The following is a 21465-nucleotide window of genomic DNA, read 5'->3' on the forward strand; positions in this document are numbered from 1 at the left end:
TATGTTGCTTTTGTGTTTTATGTAAAGCACTTTGAATTACCTTGTTGTTGAAATGTGCTATAGAAATAAACTTGCCTTGCCCTTACAAAGAGAGTATTTAAATACAATGAATGTGAGCAAAACAGTAGATGGCTTTGTATTAAACACTGTTAAAAAAAAAATGTGAAAAAACGGAAATATTCCGGCAGCTGGGACGCCAGAAAAATACCGTAAAATAACAGTAAATATTCCATAATGACAAGTCTGTAACTTTAATTTTACAAAAAATCTTGTGCAATTTTTGGGGATTTTACTGTTTAATTAAGAACATATAAACCTGTAAAAACAATTAAATTACCTTTAAATATAGTTGAACACTGCTATAATACAAATAATCAGGCTTAAAATTTGTGCTGCTTTTAATTGAGTTTTATTATATAATTTCACATAAAAATCTTGTTAATGTAATCAATATATATTGTAAAAAAAAATGATACAACACCCGCAAATACTAGATTTTCCTTTAATAAAAACGTCAAAATACTGTAATAAAACAGGTAATCAGCTGTGTGTGTGTGATCATTGGACTTTTGGACCATTCTTCTGAAAGGGTATTTGTGAGGTCAGGGACAGATGTTGGATGAGAAGGCCTGGCTCGCAGTCTCCGCTCTAATTCATCCCTAAGGTGTTCTATCGGGTTGGGGTCAGGACTGTGCAGACCAGTCAAGTTCTCCACACCAAACTCGTTTAACTCGTTTTATGTCTTTATGGACCTTGCTTTGTGCACTGGTGCGCAGTCATGTTGGAACAGGAAGGGGCCATTCCCAAACTGTTTCCACAAAGCTGGGAGCATGAAATTGTCCAAAATGTTTTGGTACGCTGAAGCATTAACAGTTGCTTTCACTGGAACTAAAGGGCCAAGTCAAACCCCTGAAAAACACCCCCACACCAAACTTTGGCGCAATGCAGTCAGGCCAGTACCGTTCTCTTGGCAACCGCCAAACCCAGACTTATCCATCAGATTGCCAGACAGAGAAGCCTGATTAGTCACTCCAGAGAACACATCTCCACTGCACTAGTGTTCAGTGGCGGCGTGCTTTTCACCATGTATCCGACGCTTTGCATTGCACTTGGTGATATTATGTGGCCTACCCATTCAAGGCTGAGTTTCTGTTGTTCCAAATCGCTTCCACTTAGTTATAATTCCACTAACAGTTGACCTTGGACTATTTAGTAGTAAGGAAATTTCACAAATGAACTAATTGCACAGGTACCAAGCTTGAATTCTCTGAGCTGATAGCGACCCACTCTTTCACAAATGTTTGTAGAAGAAGTCCACATGCCTAGGTGCTTGATTTTATACACCTGTAGCCATGGAAGTGATTGGAACATCTGAATTCAATGATTCGGACGGGGTGTCCCAATACTTTTGGTAATATAGTGTAAACTGTCAGATCACACAGTCCTATTTATCAATGCAGTTATATTGTAAATCAAACGCTGTCAATGTTTTTGGATGTAAGGAACATCAAGCTAGAGTAGATCATCTGCCTTTTGCTTATTACTCACACTTAATGGGAAGAGCTGGTGGTGGAGGGGGAGTGGTTATCTGCTCTGTCATTTTTGCAGCCATGAAGCCACCAGACTTTCTGTGGAGAGGGCTATGGACTAACACATCTACAGAATTTGGTCACCATACCAATTATTAAGGGAAACTTACTTAATGTCTTGCAGACCTTGGATAGATATACTGTTGATTTTGTTTGCCATTGTTTATATTTGCCAATTGAGCTAAGAACCCAAGTGGTTTCTTTAGGTCATCCAGAGTTGTTGTTGTTGTGCAAAGTCAGTCAAATCTGAAAATGTACTTTTGGCTTGCATACCATTCAATGATTTATTTGGACTGCCAAGAAAAACTTCACATTCGCACTTGTCTTCTTTTGGACTTCCCCAACTCCCGTGCACACAGTTGTGCACTGCCTTGCAAGGCCAGGTGGACCTAATTCAGCAATCAGCTGCAGCACTCCTAGGGCAGAACTAGAGGACAGAAAAGGAACAAGGATGCAAAGCACAGAGAAACACATACAGCAAGAACAACATTTACCAGATACAAAAACTGGCTTTAGAAAGTCATAAAATATCACATTGAAACCAGGGAAGAAGTCTTTGGATTGTGCATTAAAACCACCATTTCCCCCTCCTATGAAAGCAAAATGCCAGCATTTTAAGAAATACTTTCCAATTACTTTACATTCAGATTGCACTGTAATCTTGGAGCTGTGTCTAACAGTATCCAAAATATTCTTTATGTTGACCCAATTAGGTTTCTAATGAATAGATCTGAAAATGTCGTCAATAAGGTATATAAAAACTAAACTACTTTTGTTTCAGGAGAACAATTCTTTACACTGAAATGGTTGACTTGTGTGGCTTATTTTTTGTGAGCATGGAACTGAATAAATGGGCTATAAATAGTATCAGATGTGGGAATTTGTATTGTGGTGGTACTTTAAGAAGTCTGTGGGGTGGTGATAGTGCAATGGATAAGACACATGCCTTTGGTGTGAGAGACCCGGGTTCAATCCCCCACTGTGACCTCAATTCTAAGTCGCTTTAGATAAAAGCATCACCTAAATGAATAAATGTCTGAATTTGCTCAAATTAAGTAAATTTAAGAAAGTCTGAATCTTTCATAAATAACCCTAGTACAAAATTACTCAAAATGGGTTTCTGTTCTTTATTATAGGATAAATGGATTTATGTAAAATAATGTTATAATGTGAACATGTGGTAATTTTTAATTATATTAAAAAACTGGATTTAAACTAACTAGCTAAGACTCTTCAATCAAGTATCTGTAAAATGGTATTAAAATTTATTTTTCATCACAAACCCGTAATTTTAGGAAGTTTTCTTTTTTAACCACATTAAAAGGTGTGAATGCCTGTCATTTAACAATAAATTAAATATTACCTTTCTGTAATTTTACCACTTATTATGGCTTTTTTTATTATTATGTAATTATGGCTGTTTTCACAACCCGGTCTCACTCCCAAGTCGTCACATATGGACGCTTGTTCAAGAGCCATAATCGTCAGTTTGTGATGCACTAGGGATCCCTTTGACGTCATAGTTCGACGTATTGAGGGAAGCCCTGTTGTGTCAGTTTTTGATGGTAAAGGCAAGTATGATATTTAAGAGAAAAGACGAAGTAAGGAGGTGATTGGGGTGGATAGAGGGCCAGAACCCGGACCTTGAAGCAGGAGAACAGGGTTTGTGTCCCGTGCGAAACAAAACATTAAATGTTTTTATTTAGGCGAGTGAGGTAAATTGACATTAACGTTAGTTAACTTAAGTCTTAATTGACATTACATAGCTATTTTAACCCAAACCATGATCTTTTCCTAACCTTAACCAAGTACTTTCTGTGCCTAAACCTAACGAAACTGCAACGTTTCACGACTTTAATTATGCGCGTTTCAACATGGCAATGTATCGAAACGTTACGTTTTATCTTTAAAGTGTAACCGGATATTGCATATTTATTGTTGCTAAGCGTTGCTAACTTGACTGTGGATCCCTAAACGTCAATAATTGATGCAAAAGGGCTACCCAAGTCTTTAAAAAGCGACGACAAAGGGCCTTGACCATGCGTCAGACATTTGACGAGTAGGGAGTGAGACTGTGTTGGTTTTCAATGACCAAAACTGTGTTTTGACAGTTTAACAATACTTGCAGACACTATATACTGATTAAAATAACATTTATTCAATGTTTTTATTTTCCAAATATCCATAATTAAAGATAATCAATTAACAAGAAAATCTATGTCAAGTTACAGAACAAATGTTTTTTGCTACGGTTAACTCTTACTAATTATACCAAGTTTAAGAAATGTTTTTACAGTTTTAAACTTATTTTTAACAGTTTTTTCTTTCAAATAATGAAAATAATATTTGTGAAAATACAGGAAATTCCTGAATGTATTGTAACAGTTTGTTTACGTTAAAAAACCCAATGTTTTCTTTAAAATAACAGAAATGTTATGGTTAATCAAAGCTACAGGTTATTTTATATTAGACATGTAAATTCACAGTTTATTTTTGCAATTTTTTTATATTTTCATGTATTTCAAAAATACAAGAAAAAAACTGTGAAATAAAAAGGAATAAAACTTTAAAATTACAGATTTTTTTTTACAGTGCACCGTGCCCATGAACACGTCATTGTTACCCTCATTATCTCCATGTCTCCATGTTTATAACCACATCTGTTGTAGTTTGATCATCCTGTGGAGCTGGCCGTGGCCTACTTTTGTCACCTCTATCTCTCGGTGGTATTCACAGTTGTAGTTTTGTGCACTTCTTCTTCATTGAGCATTTTTACCTGGCTTGACGTGATCTCACTGGCATGGCATTCATCAATTGCCTTTTCTAATATCCTGCCCCTCATCTGATCAGCTTTTATGCGACAAACACGTATTGACACGTCTTAATGAGTCATGCAGAAGTCAGAACTTACATTCTCTGGCTTTGTTGTTCAAGTTAATCACATATGCATCTATGGTCTCTCTATGTCCTTGAGAAGACAAAGTTTTAGTCTCTTCCCCCACCACTTTCTCGTTGGTATGGTTGTAACAGAAACTTCCACCAATTATAGATAAGATAAGATAAGTGATCATTTCAGTATTTACCTACTTCCTCCCCAATCAGGCACGTTGGTTATCAAGGCTGTAAAGAGGTACATTCAGAATATATAGAGAAAAAACAGATAATGAGGTAAGAAAGTAAATTTTTTGACCAAGACTATATTTTGTTTAGTATCTATACCGTTGCAGATATAATTTTTTGACTTATATTAGATTCAAATATATTTTCTCAGGCTACATGTGATGCATTTTTTCCTTTCTAATTTCAAACCACTATGTTAATACAACTAGCTAAACATTGGCTGAAAGGGGTGGGGTGGGTTGTAACACTTCTTTAAGAAGTGTTCCAAATATCCACTAAAACTAGTGACTTTCTTGATTTTAATATTTTATAGAGTGCCCTTTGCAGTCTGGGCCCACCAAGCCTGAACTCCAGGGTTACAAAGCGTTACTTTGTCAGCCAGTGCTCCCCATTCACATGTTGTTCACATGTTGGTGTATGTATCGGCACTTGACCTGTTCCATACTCTGTCTCCACCGGTGGAGTGGGTAGAAAAGCGTACAGGCAGCTTGTGAGAAGTGCCAGTGCACAAGAAAAAGTCCGAGTATGCCCAAATGTGAAATATAGAGGTGCTGGTATACGTACCGGTGAGTACCGTCCCACTTCAAGCACTGACTGTGACTCTGATTAAGAATATACACACATTGACACACTCCTCTTTTTTGTTAGACCTAAGGATGCACAGAGATGTTCTTTTGTTAAGAGTTTGAGGACTCTAGCTACAAAATTCAGTGAGTTATAGTTACTGTAGCAAAAAGTGTTACAACCATACCCGGTCTCCCCTACTCCGTACAAAACAGCTCAAACTTACTCCCACTCCTTAAACGTGCTTCACTGAGGTGTTGCAGCTATTACATGCTCTGCCTCTAGGTTGTGTAAGTGTGCAGGTCAGAAACAGTTGCAGATGCACCTCTGTAGGTGGATGATGATGGGGAACTATTTCTTACTCCATTCTTCCCCTGTTGCAATAACACAGCATCTCCACAGAGATAAATTTAGCATTTAGCAAAGTTTGTGATGTGAAGGAAGCCTTAGAAACAAACAAACAGAAATACGTTTTCCTACTGAGTTTAACGTTGATGAAGTGGTTTTGTACCAGAAACATGAACAACAAGAGATAAACTTCCTAGTATCTATTTATTGAATGAGTGTACTTTGTAACTGAAGTCTGGAGTAGTCACCTCTGTCTCTAAGTGACAGTGGACAGCGTCATGGTCCCATTCTCCACCCTAAAGCCTACACCATGAACCCTCACATACTCAGCTGCCGTTACCTGGTGATCATGTTAACATGGCTACATCAAAACAATTGTGGGTTATGATCTTTTTATTTCCATCTTTCTTCATGGCCGAGGTACTGAGGGAGCCTTACAGAGTGGACAAGAGGTCAGTTTAAATGATCAATTAACTTGTTTATCTCGTAACCCTAAACGCTCACGGACTCACGTTGAAACTCGTGAATGTTGAGATTCAGCCATTCAGGATTGCTCCTTCCACACTACATCAGACTTTTCTGTTAATGTGAGCTTGAAGGCAACCCAGAACAAACACACAGAGAAGCAGGTTACTTTGAGGTAGTACATCTTGAAATCCTGTCACCTGGATGACTGAAACTCTTCTTACATAACTTTTACCATGTCCAACTCTGCCGCTCACGCCAATAAACTCTGACGTTAACCCTTTAACATACAGTTTTAAGATGTTGTCACTTCCTGCTCTTTTTCTCTTTCACTGTGAGCCTTCAGAGTGACATTCAGATGAGATCCAGGACAACTAGAGACACAAAGGCTGAATTCTGCTGTTGTCACAGGAGAAATATCCCAACATGAGGAGTCGGCCTTTTGTCTGTCAGCCCTCTTTGGATTGACATAACTGTAGTTTTGAGCAAAAGCAACCGGGAAATAAATAAAAAAGTTTTAAAAAAGTTAAATAGAAAATAAAACAGGCAGATCTCTCAACTTTTGCTCTGCTGTTTGTGATCTATGAAGGAAATCTGAGGTTTATTTGAAGATGAATCAAACATTTCAGCTTCATTAAGAACCTGAACACACTGGATCAGCTCAGAAGTGATGCTCTGTGGTGACAGCAGTGATGACGTCATCACAGTCATTATCCAATTCCTCCTCAGACTGGGCAGGCGGGGTCATCACCATGGAGATGGGCAGGTCATTTCCTGCAGTCAGAGCAGGTTAGAAAGAAAATGTAGATCATTTATCAACTTCTGTTAGAGACAACTGTCAATAATCTACAGTACACCACTGATTGATTGATTGATTGTAAGGTCAGTGAATAATTCAGTGTTACCTGTGGCCCTGTGTCGATATAAAGACACCATGAGGACAGTGGAGATGCAGTACAGACAGAAGACCACCAGGTGGCAGAGCTGTGGTTGTAGGTTTATCTGTAGAGCAAATCCACCTCGTCAGTTGAATCTCTGGATGAAATTAATCCTGAAATCAAAGTTAACCTCCTCACCTGTGACAGAGATCCAGCTGGATGGAGACTCTCCACGACCGCTGATGTTACACTTGTAGAGGCCTTCATCAGACTTGTTAACATGGTGGATGGTCATGTGACCTGTAGGCTCAGTCCTGATGAGGGAGCCATCTTTATAGAAACCAGCTGGGAGGTTGGAGGGAGGGGTCTTTGTTTTACAGTGCAGAGTGACTTCATGTCCCTCCATCACAGGGAGGACAGGACTCTGCAGGATCACTGGTCCATCTCAACACAGAGACAAACTACAGCATTTCATCATTTACACACAGCTTCATCAACACTAACTCTGGACTGTGGTGCATTTGTGGACTTCTGGATCTGGTAAGCCAGCCTCTGTTGTACATTTTATTTAAATGTTATTGTTACTGAGTGTGAGGCTAATTAAGGGTATTATATTTATATGGTGAACATAAGATAACTGTATATTTCTTTTTATTAGTATTACTGTAGTATTTATGTAATTGTACATTGTACCCAATCTTTAATGGTTGTTTGGTTACAGCACTGACTACCATCCATTTTACAATAAATGTTTTAGGATTAATCTGACTTAAACTAGGATTGTAAATCAGTCTCTCCTTTCTAGTGCTGTGACCTCCAGTCACTGAATGGATCATGGAGCTGGTGTCCACTTTAACAGGTTGTAATGTTGGTGGTGTTGTCTTTGCCTTTGCTAAAGTAAAGCTGGATTGTTTTTCAAGCTCCACTTAAAGAGACACAAAAGGAGCAAAACTAACATCTTGATGAATTTGACAACACACGTTGTATCCGTCGTATTCTGTGGCGCTTTCTCACTTTGCAGGATTTTGTACATGCTGCATGTGTTTTGTGAAGTTGGTAAAGACGATGCAGAATTAATAAACATATACATCACATGAACATTTAAACTTAGTGAAACCAGCCATACCAAAACCTTAGCACATGAGGAGGTCGGGGTGAAACAGGAGGAGCTGCAACTGTCACCTGCTGAACCTGCTGAAACTTTCACTGTCTGCTTTCCTTTTTTTTTTAAACCTGTCCTGCCCAGCAGCCTGGTATAGAGTATGATGAGCTGGATACCATATTGTGCCAGACAGATTTTACTTTAACAAGAGAGTATTAATATACTCCTTTGTCTGTTTTATTATATATTTAATTATGTATTGATTTGTCACCGGGCCGGACAGGGGGGCAGATACGGGGATGGGGGGGCACAAACAGACAGCACAGAGAAATGACAACACCTGTAAGAGAAGGGGGATGGAAGGTGGGGACAACAGGGAAAAGCTGTGGGAAACACCAATTGCAGAAAGCAACGAAACCTGCAATAGAACAGAGAGGGGGGCTTGGGGAGAAGAAAAACAACAACAAACAAAAACAAACAATAAAAATAAGAAGAAGAGTAAAAGACAACCAGCCAAACAGCAGCAATAAACAGCTGACATAGTAAGACAACTAAGAGAACAATGAAAACAAGAAACAGTCACACACACTAAATAAGCAACACAGCACAGCCAGAGAGCTGGAATAATAATTAATTTAAATAAGTAACTGAAAGAAAAGCATCAGAAATAATTCTACCAGGGACAACCTACATTTGTTTGTGTCTATGTGTGAGACTGTGTGTGTCTATGTGTGTGTACATGTGTGTGCGCATAAGCCTGTTAAAGAATGTAGTTGTTAGTGAGAGTGGGACGCCACGACTGTGCCACACCTACCCCAGCAACAGGCAGGCAAGAAACCCAGTAGCCAATAGGGGTGGGAGAAAGAAAAAGAAAAAAATAAATCGTATGCACCGCGATGCAAACGCGGAAGACCCCGATCCAAATGCCAGTTGAAAACGTACAGAACACAAGAAGCGTAACCCACGGAAGAGCAGCGCCCGGACCGACCGCGGTGCGCACACAACATAGACCAGTGCTCCCCCCTCACCCAGCACCCGACCTCCGCGCAGTGAACGACCAAAATGCCCAAATGCCACGCAATCATCAACACCAATGCACAAGTGACGAGCCCAACGCGCACACTGCGCGAGCACGGCGACACCCAATGCCCAGCAGCCCCCCGCGAATCCCGCGTGCGAGGTCGCGCAAACAAGAGAGAGCAAGCGGAACAACACTACAGCGAAAGCCAGCGGAGAGAAACACCAGCAGCAAGTCCCAGCCCGGGAGCAAACGCGCCGGACAGGTCACCGTGCACCCGCCAATAAAAGTCCGCCGTCCCCCCAACCGCCGGAAAAAAACTAATGCCGCTGGCGCCCTCCAACATCCCCCATGCCCAGCGCGCCCCCCGGCCGCCATGCAATACCAGCCAAACCAGCAACGAGGTAAAATCAACTAGCTCAGCTGCATGCCAGCACCAACCCACCCATCCATCAAGGGCCGAGAACTCCAGGCACAAACCCAGAACAAACCGGAGCACAGCCCTGCCCCGCACCCACACTGCACATCCCAAAAACTAACTATATACGTCAGTATCCAGAGGGGTCCAACAACTGGCCGACAGAGAAATGGGGAAGCATGGATCCGAGGCCAATGAAGCAAAACAGGGACGCAAACTGGTCCCTCCAAGCCAACGAGGGGATGCCTCCCCCGGACTCCAATGCATAAACTAAACGCCCAGCAGCCATCCAGAGACCCTGCCCAGGGAAAAAGCACAATGCATCAAGATGCATCGACAATCGCCCCACAATCCCACCGCAGCCCTCCAAACCGGAATCGGATCAACCCGCGCAGAGACCCCCACCCCCAGAAGCCAGGGCACCCCGCAACCCCCCAAAGCACAAAGGACCCCAGACCGCATGTCCAGAGGGAAGCTACCCCGCCCCAAGGAAGAACAGCAGAAAGCCGTGCCGGGAAGCTTCCTGCTGCCATGGAGCAATAACGCAGGAGAACCAGGCCAACGGTCCCCCAGCCCAGCCAGAGGCATCCCTCCCCAGAGTGCAGGCAGTGCCAGCAGCCCCCGAGGCCGATCTCATCCCTGAACTTACGGGGGCCCAGCCCCCCCAGTCAAGCACCCCCAAGGAGGAGCACCAAAACCTACACCGGACATGCGCCCCAGAGACTCCTGAATGCCCCCACTTTGAGAGAGCTGGCAGGGGGAAGCAGCAGGAGCCCCACCCCTGCCGAAGAGGGCCCAGGCGAGGAGAGGGGACAGGGACACACCACTCACCCAGAAATGAGCAAAAGCCACAAGCCCTGCTTTCACAAGTCTGCTTTCCTGACATCAAACACTGCAATGTTTTAGTTCTCTTCCTTTTCTGAGCCTACAGTCACTCTGACCTGTCCTGTGACTCAGTAAACACATTATTGAATATTTGGGTAGCTTTCTATTCATATGACTTAAATAAATATACATGCAGTTTAGAGAATTGTTCACATATGGTGGGTCACTAAGAAAAGTCCTTGTTTTCAAAAGAAAATCACAGTTTTTGTCCATTAAAATAACATCAGATTGATCAGAAATATTCAATTTCATTATTTTTATTATTTTGATGTAATGGACAAAAACTGTGTTTGTCTTTTACCCCAAACTTTTGAACGGTAGTGTACAGATACAGGATTTTAAGGCCCCTCAAAACTCAGCCATCGGTTGCTCTCAGTTCTCCACCCAGTGTTGGTTAGCTTCCTGAAGTATAACCATACGTCTTCTTTGGAGGTAAAGTTTTTGCCTTTGATTTTAGCAAAAGGCCAAAGTGAAACAAATAACACTGATTCAGTGTTCAGAGACCCTCTGTTTGTTTTTGAGCTGGTAACTCTTCATTAGACCCATTACAACAGTCTGATCTTACAGTGACAGTGATGTTGATGGTGTTACTCTCTGGACTCACACCAGTAAACTCCACTGTCCACTGGGACAGATGTCACAAGAAGAACCAGCTTAACTTCCCTACTCATCACACTGAGTCCTGGTTCTTCTGGTTGTGTTCCTCCTCAGCGTCCATCCAGCAGAGCTGTCGTCCTCCTCACAGCTCAGAGAGACAGACTCTCCTTCAAACAGCTGAGAGCTGCTGGAGGAAGAGACAGAAAGATGTGGTTAGAGAGATGATTTTCTCCACATTCATAATATTCCCACTTTCTCACTGTCACGTCTTCACTGCTAAACTGATCTCTGTGTTTCAGAGAAGAAATCTGAATCAAACTCAGACATGAGCTGAGAGAGAAATGTTTTCAAATGTAACTAATCTAATTTAAAGATCCAGCTTCTTGTGTTTTACTTATATTATTATTATTTTTCCACCTAGCCGCTGCAGTTTTAGCTTTGGCTCCAGTCTGCAACACTGTGGCATCAAAACTGCATTCAGTGTTTTATTGTATTTGTAAAGTGGCTGTTTCCCTCCACAAACACTGTCCTAAACACTAACTGTTCTATCAGGGAGTGAATAACTTTTCAGCTGTGACGGAAGAAGTTTTCTCACCTTGGTTTGTTGTGCAGCTCAGCAGTGAGGTCAGAACTAAAGATAAATCACACTCAGGTTGGTTTGAGGTTTTACATGCAACAAGACATCTGGACTTTCTACAACACAGAACAACCTACTTGTAGACCACAGAAAAACAGCCACATGTTGAAATTAGATATGGAAATAACAAATTATATTGATTTAAGGACACATTCAATGTTTTTTTATTTGATCCATTACCCCAAACAGAGCAGCAGTAAATAAATGCAGAGAAGCTGCTCAAGTGCAGAAAAGACATTCAGGGTTAAACAAACACTAAAAATGCAAAAATGCAGAATTATTGTGAATAAGGTTCAGGTGTGATAAAGAGGTTTCAGAGACTGATGAAGACTTAACATAAACCATATTGCCAAATGTTTTAGGACACCCCTCCGAATCATTGAATTCAGGTGTTCCAATCACTTCCTCGGCCACAGGTGTATAAAATAATTAAGCACCTAGGCATGTGGACTGCTTCTACAAACATTTGTGAAAGAATAGTTCGCTCTCAGGATCTTAGTGAATTCAAGCGTGGTACCGTGATAGGTTGCTGAGTCCATTTCTGAAATTTCCTCACTACTAAATATTCCACTGTCAACTGTTAGTGGTATTATAACAAAGTGGAAACTATTGGGGACAAAAGAAACTCAGCCACATTAAACCACAGAGCGAGTTCAGCGCATGCTGAGGCGCACAGTGTGCGGAAGTCGCCAACTTTCTGCAGAGTCAATAACTAAAGACCTCCAAAGGTTGTGTGGCCTTCAGATTAGCTCAAGAACAGTGCATAGCGAGCTTCATGGAATGGGTTTCCATGGCCGAGCAGCTGACTCCAAGCCTTACATCACCAAGTGCAATGCAAAGCGTCGGATGCAGTGGTGTAAAGCACGACGCCACTGGGCACTACAGCAGTGGAGACGAGTTCTCTGGAGTGACGAATCGTGCTTCTATGTCTGGCAATCCGATGTACGAGCCTACAACAACAAATCTATCTGATGTTTAGTCTCCAGCGCTAGGTCATATTTGAATCTGTTTCTATCCATGAGTTGTACTCTAATCTGTGGAGCCAGTGAGTTCTTGAAAACATGCTTGTAAGACTCATCCTTGCCAGATTCCCTGAGATATCTGCTCGCCTGACGCCTGAGCTACTGTCTCTACTGTCTCTACCTTATCAGTCTGTTGTCTCCCTAACAAGGACAGTTACGTATGAAAAATAACTAGAGGTGGAAGGTCAGGAACACTTAACTAATGTTTAGGTAATGTTAAGGTAAGTCTTACCTTACCTTGTTACATCAATTATGCGCCCTAAGAATATTCTATAAAATTTTGTATTTTACTATTTTTGTTCGTCAAGGCACATGTGCTCCATTCATGCTCCACAAGCTTTAACATGTAATTGAGACACATCTGAATTAAACTCAATGTTTAATTGATGAACTTAACAACTAAGTCATGTGAATGACTGAGAAATTTTAATGACTTGTTGGTCATTTCAATTCATATTCATTTATGATTTGTGTTTAATTTCCAATAATATTCTCTTCTGTAGAACTTCAATATAGGAAATATCTTTTTGTTTAAAACTTTTCTACATGTTTCCTCCACCTTCTATGTTGTGATATGTTCTAAGAATTACAAATAACTACACATTGTAAACAAATGAAAATGAACAATTGCTGCAATGTATGTGTAGAGGGACAAAACGCTAGACTCAGGCCACTCAGTATTGCTGGAAGATAAGACTAGGAGTTCGAAAGAAGTTACCGGAGTCGGTCAGAGATCGACGCAATAGAGTTTATTGTCAAAGCAAGATAAAACCCGAGCAAGCCTTAGCAGACAGGTAAGGCACACTGAAAACATGGTGTGGAGCTTCTCATTATATAGCCCTTGGCTCTCCCTATAGAGGTGGGGCCTCTCTAGGGAGTCTCTATAACCGTATGTTCTGTGGTTTGGAGATCTATGTTCCCATCCCCATACCTTCTGTCAAGATATGGGGCCCAGAAATGATATAATATCTGGGTACACGATCTTTTCTCCTTTCCCACCAAGTAGTATCTAAGTCCTACAATATATCTCAGTCGCATATGCTTTTAGTTGCATGCCCTTTTTGACCCATCCCTATTACACACATTTCACAGAACACTTCTGAGAGGGTCATCTTTCTTGTCCTGTCAACTTTGGTCTTAGGCAGAGGGTAAAAGCAGAGTTTAGTTTAACACTCACATCTCTAGGAATGTTACATGCTTATACAAATGTCTAAAAAACACAAGACATAACATACTGATAGTTGATACATTGAGTAAATGATACATTCTTACTCAACATATGTGTTACTATGTGGTCTTTCCTGCCATATAGTGATCACTGAAATTTCTTCTCTCTGTTCGTAGCTAATCAGTCTTTATATTCATGTTCTACAATCTATAACTCGTTGCTGCTCTCAAAAACACCAGAAATGTTTTAGATCTAACGTTTGGAAAAAATGTGGAGACAAACATTCACACATTAAGTAGATTTTACTTACCAAGCAGCCACGGTAAAAGTGATACTAAAGGAAAGTAAAACCCACCTCCTTCCTCTTTCTGTAGCAACGCTGTGGTTTTCTCTCCAGAAAATAGCAGGAAATACTTGCAAAATGAATAACTGAGTAGGTTGTCCTCAGCCTCTGTGTCTATCACTATTATTATAAATATCTCTGCCTTACAGAAATAAATCTTCTTCTCATTTGTCTTGTCTAGTGTTAGTTACTGTGTTGTGTAGTGTCTTGTCTTGTAATTTGTTTATTGTAATTGTGTTTTTAGCACTGTGCTTTTTAGGTATGTGGATGAATGACAATAAACATACTTGAACTTGAACATGGTGTCTAAACCTAACCAAGTGTTTTTGGTGCCTAAACTTAACCGAACTGCAACCAATCGGAGGGCAAATGATGTAGTAAGCGTGTCACATAAAACATGCGTAAATGCGACTTGAAAACAACAAGAACAGTGGACACAGAAAACAGTAGACTTTCCTACTGTGCTTGTTGTTAGACAGATACTCATAGATTTGTTAGGTTTTCCATTGATTTCAAAAGACATATTCTGCATGCTGACTGACAGAGCGGGTGCTATAACATCATTTTCAGTTCACACATCAATTTTTTGCACAAAGAAGATTTTCAAAATAAAACAGCACAAACGCACGACTTGGTGTTCTCTCCATGTAGACCATCGTGTTGCTGTATCAGGACATATGAGGACTTGTCCTGGTCTGATCTGAGGTCATTATCATTGTTACAACATGGACACTTTCCACAGACTAGCCAATAGTCAAGACTGTTTAAACCGAGTCAAGACAGCACTGTCTGTCCAGCCTTGCTAATGTGTCCTCTCACAGTCCAAAGACATACAGGTTACCTGTCCTGGTGAAACCCACTGCAATGTGATGTGGATGTTACTGAGATTCTGATGTCAGTTGTGCACAAGCTGTCAGTTATTTTGTTAACTGGCGATGTGATGTTTAAAGACCATTGTTCTACTCTATATTATAAATGCATGAAAAATAAAGCCCATTTCCTGCCAACTGCTTGAGAAAACCACAACAATGCTACAGAAAGAAAAGGGAGGAGGTGGGTTTTGTGAGTAATAACCGTTAATGTGCTGATCTCAGATGACCAAGATCTAAAATGGAGGAATCACTTTTACCGTGGCTGCTTGGTAAGTAAGAATCTACTTAATGTGTGAATGTTTGTCTCCAAGTTGTCTCAAAGATTACTGATAAAACATTTCTGGTGTTTTTGAAAGCAGCAGCGAGTTACAGAGTGAAGAACAAGACTGATTCAACCCAACAGCATCAACACATCAAATACATTTTAGCTACGACAAGAGAGCAGGAATGTCACTTATCATTATTTGGTAATATGTCAGCAAAGAACAATAAGACATACCTTATAACAAGTAGTTCCAGTAGTTTTGAATGTGTAATAAAATGTAATAAGCCGTATTTTGTATCAGGCCAAAACTATTACGCTGTTTAATTATTAACCCGAAAGATTCTATATTTAGACACTATTATATCAAATTATATCCAAATTAGAAACCAAACCCACAGTGACTACAGTAACAACTGCTCGCTGTTACTTGATCTACTTAATGGTTAATTGATGCACAAATTTGCATATATTAGAACACAGGTAACATGTTGATTTTCAATTAATGTATTTATTAATTGACTGTTTATTGAAGTATATTAAAGTTTAATTAAAACTAGACTAAAAAGGTTGGTTATGAGTTTGCTTTTGAAAATCTCAACACTCTCTGCTGCCCTCCAGTCTTCAGGATGGCTGTTTCGGAGACGCCGGAGATGATTTTTTGTCCTGACTTTAGGGATAATTAAAATCAGAATCAGAATCCGCTTTATTGTCAGGTATGTCTACACATACGAGGAATTTGACTCAGGATTGTACATTGCTCACAATGTGCTTACTCATACAATGATACAATAACACAATAATACAATAATAAAATAAATCAGACACAGGCTACAGTGTAGACCACACAAAAATATATACGCTATGAACAAAACAATACAGACATATTGACAAATAGTGCAGTGATCAGAGTGCAAAGGATGCAAGAGTAAAATGTTATTATAATTATTATGTACATGTCAGAGTGACACTGTGAGTCAGAGTCAGCTGTTCATCAGAGTGATGGCTTCTGGGAAGAAAATGTTCCTGAGTCTGTTAGTTTTGGCGTACAGAGCTCTGTAGCGCCTATCAGAGGGGAGAAGCTGGTTGTGTCCGGGGTGAGATGGATCTGCAGTGATGTTTCCTGCACGTTTCCTGACTCTGAAAATGTTTAAGTCCTGAATGGAGGGCAGGTTGGCACCAATTATTTTTTCTGCAGTCCTGACTGTCCGTTGTAGTCTGCTCCTGTCCTTTTTGGTGGCAGATGGTGGCAGATCCAAACCAGACAGTCATGGAGGTGCAGAGGACAGACTGGATGATGGCTGCGTAGAAGTGGATCAGCAGCTCCTTAGGCAGGTTAAACTTCCTGAGCTGACGCAAGAAGTACATCCTCTGCTGGGTCTTCTAGATGATGGTGTCAGTGTTGGGCTCAGGTCCTGGGAAATAGTGGATCCCAGAAACCTGAAGGATTCCACAGCAGACACAGGGCTGTTGAGTATGGTGATGGGGGGCAGAGTGGGGGGGCTCCTCCTGAAGTCCACGGTCATCTCCACAGTTTTGAGCATGTTAAGCTCCAGGTTGTTCTGACCGCACCAGAGAGCCAGCTGATCAACCTCCCGTCTGTAGGCCGAATCATCACCGTCCCGGATGAGGCCGATGGCAATGAGTTTGACAGATGGGCCTCTTGAGGTGCAGTCGTTGGTGTAGAGGGAGAAGAGCAGTGGGGAGCGCACACACCACTGGGGGGGCGCCAGTGCTGATAGTCCGGGTGCTGGATGTGATGTTCCCCAGTCTCACCTGCTGACTCCTGTCAGTCAGGAAGTCTGTGATCCACTGACAGGTGGAGGCTGGCACAGTGAGCTGTGTGAGTTTGGTGTTGAGGATGTCTGGGATGATGGTGTTGAACGTCGAGCTGAAGTCCACGAACAGGATCCTTGCATATGTCACTGGAGAGTCAAAGTGTTGCAGGATGTAATGCAATCTCAAGTTGACTGCATCATCCACTGACCTGTTAGCCCTGTAGGCAAACTGCAGGGGGTCCAGCAAGGGGCCTGTAATGTCCTTCAGGTGGGCCAACACCAGTCTTTCAAAGGACTTCATGACTACAGATGTCAGGGCGACGGGCCTGTAGTCATTTAGTCCAGAGATTGAGGGTTTTTTGGGGACCGGGATGATTGTTGAACATTTGAAGCAGGAGGGAACTTCACACAGCTCCAGTGATTTGTTGAAGACCTGTGTGAAGATGAGGGCCAGCTGGTCTACGCAGATTTTCAGACAGGATGGAGACACACCGTCTGGACCAGGAGCCTTCCTGATCTTCTGCTTTTGGAAGAGGTTGCTCACATCCTCTTCACAGATCTTCAGCCACCCCTGCCACCCCCCCTCTCTGATCCGGGGTCAGAGAGGGGGGGTGGAAGCGTTTTTAGAGGGGGAAGGTGATTGTTTGAAGATGGTGTTGGAGCAGGGGAGAGGTGTGACTGTGGGCTTTTCAAACCTACAATAAAAGCCATTCAGCTAGTCTGCCAGTTGTTGTGTACCAGCAGTGTTGGGGGATGGTCTCTTGTAGTTAGTGAGTGTCCGCAGACCTCTCCACACTGAAACAGGATCGTTGGCTGCAAAGCTGTTATTTAGATTTTAGGTGTAGCTCCTCTTTGCAGCTTTTATCACCCACTTCTGAAGGCCTTTGCTTTGGTCTAACAAAGCTGCCTGAGTTTTGCTGTGAACCAGGGTTTTTGGTTGTTGTATGTGCGGAAGGTTTTGGTCGGCACACACATGTCCTCACAAAAACTGATGTAAGATGTCACAGTTTTGGCCCTCTACTAGAAGGCCTGAGGACTCGAGAGGGTTTATTAGTTAGGAGCAAATCTAAGGTTCTACCAAGAACAGTAAGAGTTTTTGTAAACCAGGTAGACAGGTAGCCATTGCAATCGATGCAATGTGTGCTCTCTTTCTTGTCCTGGTCAAGTAATTGAGCTGTATTCTTTTTAAGAAGACAAGAAACCAGAACATTACAGTTATGCAGGTAATAGCACATTAGTGTCTTTGTGTTGGCTTCAGAGAGAATTGTAGAGTTATGTTTTTAATGTGCGGCTCAAAACTCAGATCTGAATCAAAGACAACTTCTAGTTTTTGTTACTTCTTCCTGGGTTTTTCACTTGTTGACAAGGATTTAATGCCAGTATAGTTTGCATCGTAGTTTCACATTAAGTTTGTCTCTGAGCTTTAGCTTCAGAGTCATCAGGAGACATGTCAATGTAAAGTGTGTCGTCAGCATAGCTATGGAAATTTGTGCCGTGCCTCCTGATAACATTTCCAAGTGGCAGTATGTAGAGGTTAAAAAGTCAAGGGACCTCAAATTGAACCCCACAAATATTTTTTTTAACTTTTAGACAAGCATTCATCCATACTTAACAAAAAATTCTCTATCAATAGGATACAATTTGAACCAGTTAAAAACAGTACCAGAGAAGCCAATCAGATTGTGAAGTCTATTTAAAAGAATCAAGGGATCTACTGTATCAAACAACCAGATTGGTATTACATTTAACTAATTTTCGAAAATCTTCCCTTAGAATTTTACTTACGGTGAGTGAAAAATGTTTTTTCATGCACTGGTCAAGTTTGGGTAAGCAGGATAAGACGTTGACAACAGATGGATGTTATTTCCAGATCTAATATCAATGTGTGGCTGTTTTTCTGTTCACTACAAGCAGGTTGTTCTGTCTGGTGTAAAGTCCAGATGTCTTGTCGCATGTAAAACCTCAAACCAACCTGAGTGTGATTTCTCTTTAGTTCTGACCTCACTGCTGAGCTGCACAACAAACCAAGGTGAGAAAACTTCTTCTGTCACAGCTGAAAAGTTATTCTCTCCCTGACAGAACAGTCAGTGTTTAGGACAGTGTTTGGGGAGGGAAACAGCCACTTTACAAATACAATAAAACACTGGATGCAGTTTTGATGGCCACAGTGTTGCAGACTGGAGCCAAAGCTAAAACCGCTGGTATAAAAATGTAATTCAGAAACAAGAGCTGCACTGCAGCTACCAGGGAAGCGGAAACACCTAATATTTTGTATATATAGTATACAAGATTTTAGTTCTGCTCCTTCTCATTCCATGTGTCCGTGTCTGTCAGACAGTCTGAAGGGGATTCTACCATGTCAGCAGGGCAATAATGTCATGTATATCAGAGTATAGGGCAGGTAAACATTTTAAAAAAGACAAATACATGCTGACACACAGGGTCTATTAAAGTTTAGGAGTTTATAACTGAATTAAAATTAATGAATTTAAGAATCTGCAGATCTACAGTGAAGAAAGGACAGCTTTTTTCCAAATAACATCCAAATTACTCAAGCTCAGCTCTTTTAATCAGGTTTTGAATGTTAGACATGTTTTGAATTTTAGACATTTTTTATCAATTTTACTCAGTATAAGTTTTTCATAAAAATATAATCACTGTATTTCAAGTACAAGTAATAGACAGTGAAATTATTTCTTTATCAGGGCAGTAATTCATAGTGTGTTCTTCTAAAGTTTCTTATAGGTTGCTCTAGCCAAAGAAATTAACTCATCCTTGGGGCCTATTTTCCACTAAATATTATCCTAGCAACCAAACCAAGTGCACTGATCAGTAAGAAGAGAGCTGTCACTAACAGGCGTGGCTAAGGTGGAATTTGGGTATTGGGCTATTTCAGAGAAAGCAAGGTAGGTTTGGATGAAGACGATTAGAAGCTAGCCTAATCTCTTTGACATCAGAATAAACAGTCAATAGGGTAATACCCATAGGCCTGGAGGATCGGACCGTTTAACACAGAGAGCTCGACCAGTACCTCGTGGACAGGGGTAACTCGGGATCTAACATGCTTTACACAAATAAAAACATTTCCACCATTAAATAATACTGCTGTAAAGGCAGAAATTGGTGCAGAAAATTCCCCCAGAATGCAAAAAATGAAGTGTAACAAACAAAATGATTCCCAGCTTAATATTTATCCCCAGCAACTTAAGTTTGACTCAAAGTTTAACTCAGCGCCTGAAACACGGGGATCAGTTCAGCAGTACGAAGCATAGAAAGAGACAATGTAGGAATATGAGGAATGGTTCAGGGTTTGCCAGATATGAACAGGTTTTGGGCCCAAATGCAGATAATTTGACCAGCAAGCTGAGCTTAATCATTTAATAAACGGTAAAAACTATGTGATCAAACTTACAGAAAAACATAATCTAGACAATGCAACTGAGGAAGTCAGGAAAGGTAGGTAATCCATGGTAACAAAAGGCAAAAATCCAAATGATACAAGCAGTTGTGAAAAGAAACTCCAAATAATGGCAAGGTGTTAGCAGTAGAACCAAGCAGAACCAACAACACAAGTGCAAAGTTCAACAGACACGAACATTCGAATATTCGATCGTTCGGGTACACATTAGATTTTTAATTTTGAGATTCGAATGTAGAGGTATTTTTCGCACCTGACCTCTGCTCAAAGCAGTGACCGTAATGCTCCAGTTTGCATCAAAGGGAAAGGGTTAGGGTTCAATATTAAGCCCTCAGCTGTGTGGGAGCAAACTGAATAATGACAAGAGCAGTGTGCCAGTTATGGGGTTTATTAATTTTAGACATTTAAATCATTAGGCTGTATTAGGCCAACTGAAGAAGAACTTGTAGTAGGCTATGAGTTAAAAGTTAAAAGTGAACTTTGCATAACAACGTGTTTTAATCCCGCTACCGGAAATAGCGCTGATCCCGTCTGCTCTCCTTGGACGTCCGTTGGTCTGATATGTTCCTAAATTCTGTTCTGGACCAGCTCAGTTCAGCCTCTCAGTCTTGACTCTCAGGTAGGTACGGTTCCAACCTGCTCTGCAGAGCAGCCACCAACTCGGCTCAGAGCAGTGGATAAGATGCTTGCCTTTTGTGTGAGATTCTCGGGTTCAATTCCCCAATGTGACACATCCACCATTGTGTGCCTGAGCAACACGCTTAACCCCTCATTGCTCCAGAGTTGCGTGTCCTCTGACATGTATTATAATTGTTGGTCGCTTTGGATCAAAGCATTAGATAAATGTACAGTATGTGTTCGCCAGCTCAATCTCGCCATCCCTTCAACCTTGCAGTAAATATTTGTCTTTTATCTAACTCCTCATTCTCTTAGTCCTGCACTAGCCTAGACATAACACAGTTAACAAAGTTAATAATAAAT

At 41.1% G+C, this 21465-nt stretch overlaps 1 protein-coding gene and 1 long non-coding RNA gene across 3 annotated transcripts in view; both read right to left on the bottom strand.

The window, feature by feature from the left end:
• LOC119911648 (programmed cell death 1 ligand 1-like) overlaps nucleotides 1–21465 on the bottom strand; it is a 101254-nt gene that overhangs the window by 24952 nt on the left and 54837 nt on the right. The gene's annotated exons all lie outside the window — the stretch shown is intronic.
• On the bottom strand, nucleotides 5807–7226 carry LOC119911699. Its single transcript, XR_005445982.1, has 3 exons — nucleotides 7163–7226; nucleotides 6992–7088; nucleotides 5807–6860 (listed from the first exon to the last, which is right to left on the bottom strand). It is a non-coding gene; the product is annotated as an uncharacterized LOC119911699 (long non-coding RNA).

This window comes from Micropterus salmoides, unplaced genomic scaffold (genome assembly GCF_014851395.1).
Source record: "Micropterus salmoides isolate LMB-PRFRI ecotype aquatic unplaced genomic scaffold, ASM1485139v1 Ms_hic_scaffold_2, whole genome shotgun sequence".
NCBI classification, from domain to species: domain Eukaryota; kingdom Metazoa; phylum Chordata; class Actinopteri; order Centrarchiformes; family Centrarchidae; genus Micropterus; species Micropterus salmoides.